Genomic DNA, 6,760 nt, shown 5'->3' on the forward strand with positions numbered 1-6,760 from the left:
GGTGATGGAAAGAGATGGACCACTCAGACCAGTTTCTAGCTCGATGGATGTTTTCAGGGTCATGTTGGGACGACCTTTTCGTCGAGGGGCTTCAGGATTCCAGAGGAGAACAGAGGAGACTAGCTGTTAGGGTGTTGGGGTGTTCTGGATGGATAGTACCTTTGGCGACGGGCAGCCGCCCCAAGTTTATGGGGGCTCTAACCACTCAAGATTCCAACAGTTCACCCTGCCTCATGTATGGCTCCACGGAACTGCTTGTGTACGGCAGTGGCCACACCCCGGTATCCTGATCTCGGCTGGTCAGCTAAACTACATGCTACATGAGTGAACCTGTATGGTGGATTCCTGCAGGTGAGGGACCTCTCCCCTCTAGTACATAAAGTCTGTATCAGCGGAATAGGCAGGCTTGGTCGATAGGCTAATTCACCTGGTCATGATGGCGTGCAGCACTTACTTCTGTGGTATTCCTTAAGAGTGGTTTGGGGATTGTCATTTTCCCGCTGCCTTGCGGTTTGGCTAGCAGAGTCAACTGTAACAAAACCTCAGTAGTCCTGGCGTCACACTGAGTATTCAGCCACTTGAAAACATGATGAGTTCCCCCTAGGTGGGGCATGGTTGTGGGTAACATATACAGTTGGTAAGACAGTTGGAGTTTATAAGAAACAAAGCGATCACTTGTTATCAAACTGAAACTATATGGTTACAATGATAAATGGTAAATAATAGGATTTTTTTATATGCGAATATTAATGATATTGAAAACAGCAAAATTATTACCTGGACGTGACTGCCCGGTGAGCTTTGTGATATCAATTATATTCTTGGGAAATGGAGAATGTCTTCGATGCATAAAACCTTGGGTTGATTTAGAAGTTAGCTTAAAGATGGATGTATGTCGGCACAGAATGATCAACATCGTAATATAACTCAATTGTCTGTGTTTCCAATTGGTTCTGTACTCGGTCTCTTACTGTTCCTTATTATCATAGTGTGTAATTTATGAAATTTATAATTTATGCTTGCTCATGGATCAAACAAATGGTTAATGGTTTATGGTATATGTTATTTTCATAATATATCACAAAAACATAATTATAACATAAACACAAACATCTATATAAGGAATGACATAAATGATACGGGGGTTCCAGGTAAAAAGCGTTTTCTTTTACGAGACATGCAGGAACCTGTAATTACAATGAAGCTAGTAAATTAATATGTACATACACTAGGCTGAAATATATCAAGTGAATACATGTATACTAATTAAATTGAAAAGAATACAATTAACAGCAAAATATTCACATTCGTATGAATATACATACAATATACTTTTTTTATATCAATAAATGACAGGATGGAAATAAATTAATTACAATTATAACGGCAAGGAAGGAAGAGGGAAAGGAGCAAAAGAATTATCAAACAATGATACTTTTTCAATAGCCGTTAGATGACATGACATTGAGTATTATTTGGATACGTAATTATTATAATTTGTCAACAGCAACGTTTTTAGGTAGTTTTTGTTATCTAAAGATAGGCATTGGTTAAGGTGGTTCCACAATAAAGATCCTTGGTTTCTTACATTTGATTAGTTAAGAAATGTTCTAGCTTTATGGAGACGAAGGTTTTCGTATTATAACAATGAATATCCAAGGGTTTATTTAATAGCGAATGTGTATTTTGTGTAGATCGTAAGTTTCAAATTGTATACATGAATGTACAGGTATGTATACAAGTCAAAAAAATCTGGAGTTATGAATTATCCTAAGTGTTGTCTTTTGCATTGTATGCAATTTATTGACAAAGGTTAGGTAGGTGTTATAGACTAGGTGATATTTAAAAGAAAATGTTACATGAAGAGGCATTTTCGAGTATAAGTTGGTAACATAGCTATTTTACCTAATTCAGGGGTGCTGAATCCGAAAATGATGGATACCAAAACTGGTTTTTCAGTGAAAATATGCCTAATTTGCAAAAATCTTTAATACCCGTCGTGTAATATCTATGTTCTCACATTTTGATATATACATATTTTTTTTGAAACGTTTATTTTGGTGATTCTACTTAAAGCATATATTTGAATGAATGGTTATGAGGACATAGTAACAATCCAAAGTGGCTACTGTGACACCCAAAAGTTATCTTGTCTCCAGATATCATCAAGTAGTCTTGCCAAACCTTAGTGTCGATGAACTCTAAATTCACCTTGTTGCTTACTGGTACGATTACCCTATTAAAAATCTTAAGGGAAAATCATATGAACAAAGATAACATTGTGATATAAAACTGGGGAAAAACGGGGTGTCCGTAAATTGGTCTAAACATTAGTTGAAGGGTTGCCTAACGTGGGAGACTTAAAGAAATTCCAGGAATTTCACAAAGATTATTGGTAAGAAAACGTTTTGACGCTGACATAATTATTGCAGACAAAAATAATATTTTATTTTGGGGGATTTCCTTGAAGTTGTTCAAGTCACCTACGTTAGGAAAGGGCGGATCCAAAATACAATTTTGGGGGGGGGCCCAAAAAAAATTTTGGTCCCCCAAAAAAGTAGGTCAAAAAAATTACGGCGTGGGGTTCGGGGCCCGCTTAAGGGCCCCGAAAATGTTTTTTATTGTAGATGCTCTGTGGTGCGATCCGAGGCAATTTCTGACCACTTTAACCAATGTTTTTTTGAGGAAAAGATGGTGGTGTACTCATTGCCTGCCTTTTTTTGCGATGTCACATAAAAAAAACAAAAAATGGTTTCGTTTGGAGGGGGGGCATGGCCCCTTTGCCCCCCCCCCCTGGATCCGCCCTTGACGTTAGGCAACCCTTCGCCTAATTGTGAGCCCAATTTACGGACACCTCATTTTTCCCACTGTTTTTCCCACCTTTTTGGCCTAAATATCAAGATGTTATCATTTTTGACATGATATACCATTTATTTGTGTCAGGGTAACTGTGCTAGTAAGTAGCTTTGAGAATTTGAAAATTTTAAAATCCAGCTTGGTTACCATCATTTTCGGATTCTGCAGCCCCCCCCCCCCCCGAATTAGGTAAAAAATATCTATGTTACCAACTTCTACTAAGAAATGAGCTCTTTTTTGAAATATCGCCTAGACTATTAGGCAAGTAGCTTCTTTTCAACGTGTGACAACTTTGTGCAACTGGTTAGCTGATACTTGTTTTCCTCAAACTAGGATCCGTTCTCATTGAAAGGCCTGTCAGCGCTCAGCCATACTGGCTCGCTATATTACAGTCAAAAAGAACCTTAATATGGTAAGTTTTAGACAAACTACACGTATACGTTGTTGGAAAGCTGTTGAGTAGGCAAGCAAGCTTGGACCATTTCCCTATTTGTTATGCTTTACGTCGGAACATTGTCAGCCTTATAAAATGGGCAACTTCGATGCAATGAAAGTTAATCGAAACGACCACCTCGTCTTCCCCTAAATTACCCGATATGAAAGATACGGAGATTTATAGACTGTGATTAATGGTGAAAGAGACTAATATCCGGACCTTTATTTAATTTATCAAAGAAAGCGGTACGGCAGCTCTCTAACTGACAACCAGACATGTACGTAATGGCAATCTTTGCCACACACTCATCAATCCCTTGTTATAGCGCTCAATCTGCAAATATCATTTGATCCTAAAAATGACACTTATAACGACACTAAATGATCTATCGCCGTTTGCGAGTTAGCCACACCCCTTAGATAACCCTATACAGTTAGTGTACAAAAAGTTTTGTTTGTCTCAGATTTAGCGCGTTCCGTGTCCATACATGTATATCATGTAATTAGACAATAGTTCAACAGCTGCGCTGACGCGATTCTACCATCTTTGGTTATGGGTTAACCCTAAAGGGCCGGAGGGGCGGATTCCGCCCCCTCAACTTTTTCCGCAATAGCCGTAAAAACATGTTTTTTTTCGCGACCCGAGCTGTTATGACGTTTTGGCCTAGAGCCTTTCGCATCTTTTGATACCAAAAACATAAACACTGGAGCAGGGGTTGCCGCGTAGCGAAAACTTTTCCGGCGCTACGCGTCGTGTAACTGAATTTCCCCATATACGTCGTGTGCACACAGGATTTATCATCAGATTGATAATGAAATTCTTTGTAATCAGCTACTGTTCAGGCTGTTTGATTAAAGGGTTTGTAAACTCAGCTTGGAAGATACGAATTGATACTAGTTTCTTTAAATAGTATGAATATCTCGATACTGTTTCTATATTAAACACCAAATAGCTTCCACAAGGTTATCCAAAATAAATTGTATCTTTGAAAACAAGGAAAGACAGATCGGTAGCTGTAAATGAGGAGTTTTAGCACAGCTAATTATACGATCTGGCATAAAGATTAGGACCGTTTGGTAAACTATTCCATCCCCACATATGGTAGGTCTCAGCGATTACTTGCCACCGAATAAGCTTTCAGCGTCTACAATAAATTTGCGACACGATCATTTATAAATAAAATATTTAGGGATTTCTTTTAAGAATTTAGGATGTTCAAGGTTTATGTCCCGGTGTTCATACTATCAACTCTTATGCATGCATTGAATACGAAATAGGATTAATAAAACAAAGTACGTGACAAAATAAGGACAGAAGGTTTATTACTCTGTATTTGTTCAGCAGCCTTGCGAAAACAGTTCGAGTTTTATCTCCCTGGTTTTTGCCTGGCCACCCTCCGCCCGCCACAACAGCCTGAGGTCCTCATCCTAAAAAAAAAGGACGAGGACCGCCTATTTCCAGGCTTTAAGACTGGGCCCAATGATCGACAGGATGATTGCTGACCTTGTGGTAACAACAGTATACATCACAAGCCTTGGGACTGGATCTTGGCAATGCAAATCCTATGAAAGTTGGCCTGGCTCTGATATTTGCCTTAGTAATTCTGGGTCAAAAGTTTAACCAGGGTTAAGGGGCACTCACGATGCTGTTAAGCTATGTCTCAACAGGGAACTTGTGGAGTATGAAATGTTTTGACAAAAAAATGACAGAGTAATTGAGCATTATTTAATAACGTACTGACTTTGTGGAAATATCTCTATACAATTTTTCTGAAAAGTCGAATTTCAGTCATTACAAGTTGCTTCAAAACATGAGGCGTTGCTTTTAGTACATGTATACCTTCATCATAAATCAGATTCCAAATTGAGCATAGGTCTTTTTTACTGCGTCTCTCTGCTTAAACGGGTTAATATGTTCGTAAACTACTTTATAATGTGTAAAAAGAAAATGTGTTTACGGTGTTCTCATTTGTTTTGGCCTCTGTATTATAGAAGCGATCTGTCAGATGACAAACAAATCTGGTGGTACAAAACATAGTCTCACCCGTTAAGATGGCTAAAATAAGAGCATGTCGTCTTTTTTTTTTTATTGCAACGAAATTATCATGAGCTGATATCACTGAACAAAATAATAAGCAATCTTTGGCAAGATGTAGATTGACTTACTTATAACTCTGCGTCAGTACTATTATGCTGGCTGTATTTGCAGCAGCTGTGATATAACATTAAAGGTAAACTCTATGCCCAGGTATTGCTTAAAGCAACATTGTCTAGAATTGCAGTGGTAATACTATACACCACACTTCGCGTAACTATTTTCCAATCAATTTTGTTTTCAATTAACACTGAGCCTGATTGGTATCTTATTTTTTTCCCATTGATGTATTGTGTGTGCTTGGGAATCCAGACAGGGTAGTAATCTTTGTCTTTGGTATAGGGAACCTAAAATAGGGTTGATCCGAAATGAGAACCAATAATTTAAAAGAGATAAAATATAAAAAGAAAAAACAACAACAACAATTGACAAGCGAATCCTGTGTATACGGAAGCATGTTCAAGAACCCATTATTCCCAGCACTGACACAATTACAATAATATTGTTACTTTTGTTTATAATAATAATGGGTATTTATAAAGCACACATATCCACCAGGAATGGTGCTCAAGGCGCTACATCATAATATATTAGTATATAAGGAAAGCAAAACATTCGTCAAATTCGAATCGGCAGGCCGACCAATCAATACAACGGTCAAGAATTTAGGACGTGTGCAGGAATCACAGGGAAGTTGCAGACTCATAGTACTCTCGTATTCTTTTCTCTCTCGTACAGAGTGACAAGTTGGTGTTAGTCTTGTTTTACACAAAACAGTCTGAACATTTGGTTGCGATTTCTTTTTGCAGGGATTTCTGCAAAAAAATTTCCTTCTTCAGAAAAAGTTGGTTTGGGTAAAAGCATCCCTTCGTGGGAACCTTTTTGGACGTGTATAAACCATATTTGCTTCTACTTTACGATTTGCTGACAAATTCCGTTTTTAGACGGATTTGGCGTCCGGCCGATGAGAGAATTCCTATTTAACCATCCAGCTATATTTGGGCTGCTAGAATGAACGCTTTGGGAGCTATGGGAGATAAGAAAGATACAGGCTGCTTTAAATAGTATGAATGTCTATTTACCCACGATAATGTTTCTGTATTAAACACCGATTAGCTTCTACAAGGATATCCAAATTGTAGTTTAAATAGAATCCCTAAAATAGCGAAACACATACCAGCATGTGTAAAACATTTACTCGTTAGGCATTTCTGCATTTACCTGGCACAATAATGTTAAAAATACCAACCTGCCACTTTTAGCGGAGGACAGTAACAGGAAGAAACGGAGACACTCAAATAGATATATAAGCCAAGGCAGAGCTCTTGAATTACAGGCATTTGGATTTTTTCCCAATGTCCACATTTTAAGTAT

The sequence above is a fragment of the Patiria miniata genome, unplaced genomic scaffold (genome assembly GCF_015706575.1).
Source record: "Patiria miniata isolate m_02_andy unplaced genomic scaffold, ASM1570657v1 HiC_scaffold_19, whole genome shotgun sequence".
NCBI classification, from domain to species: Eukaryota; Metazoa; Echinodermata; class Asteroidea; order Valvatida; family Asterinidae; genus Patiria; species Patiria miniata.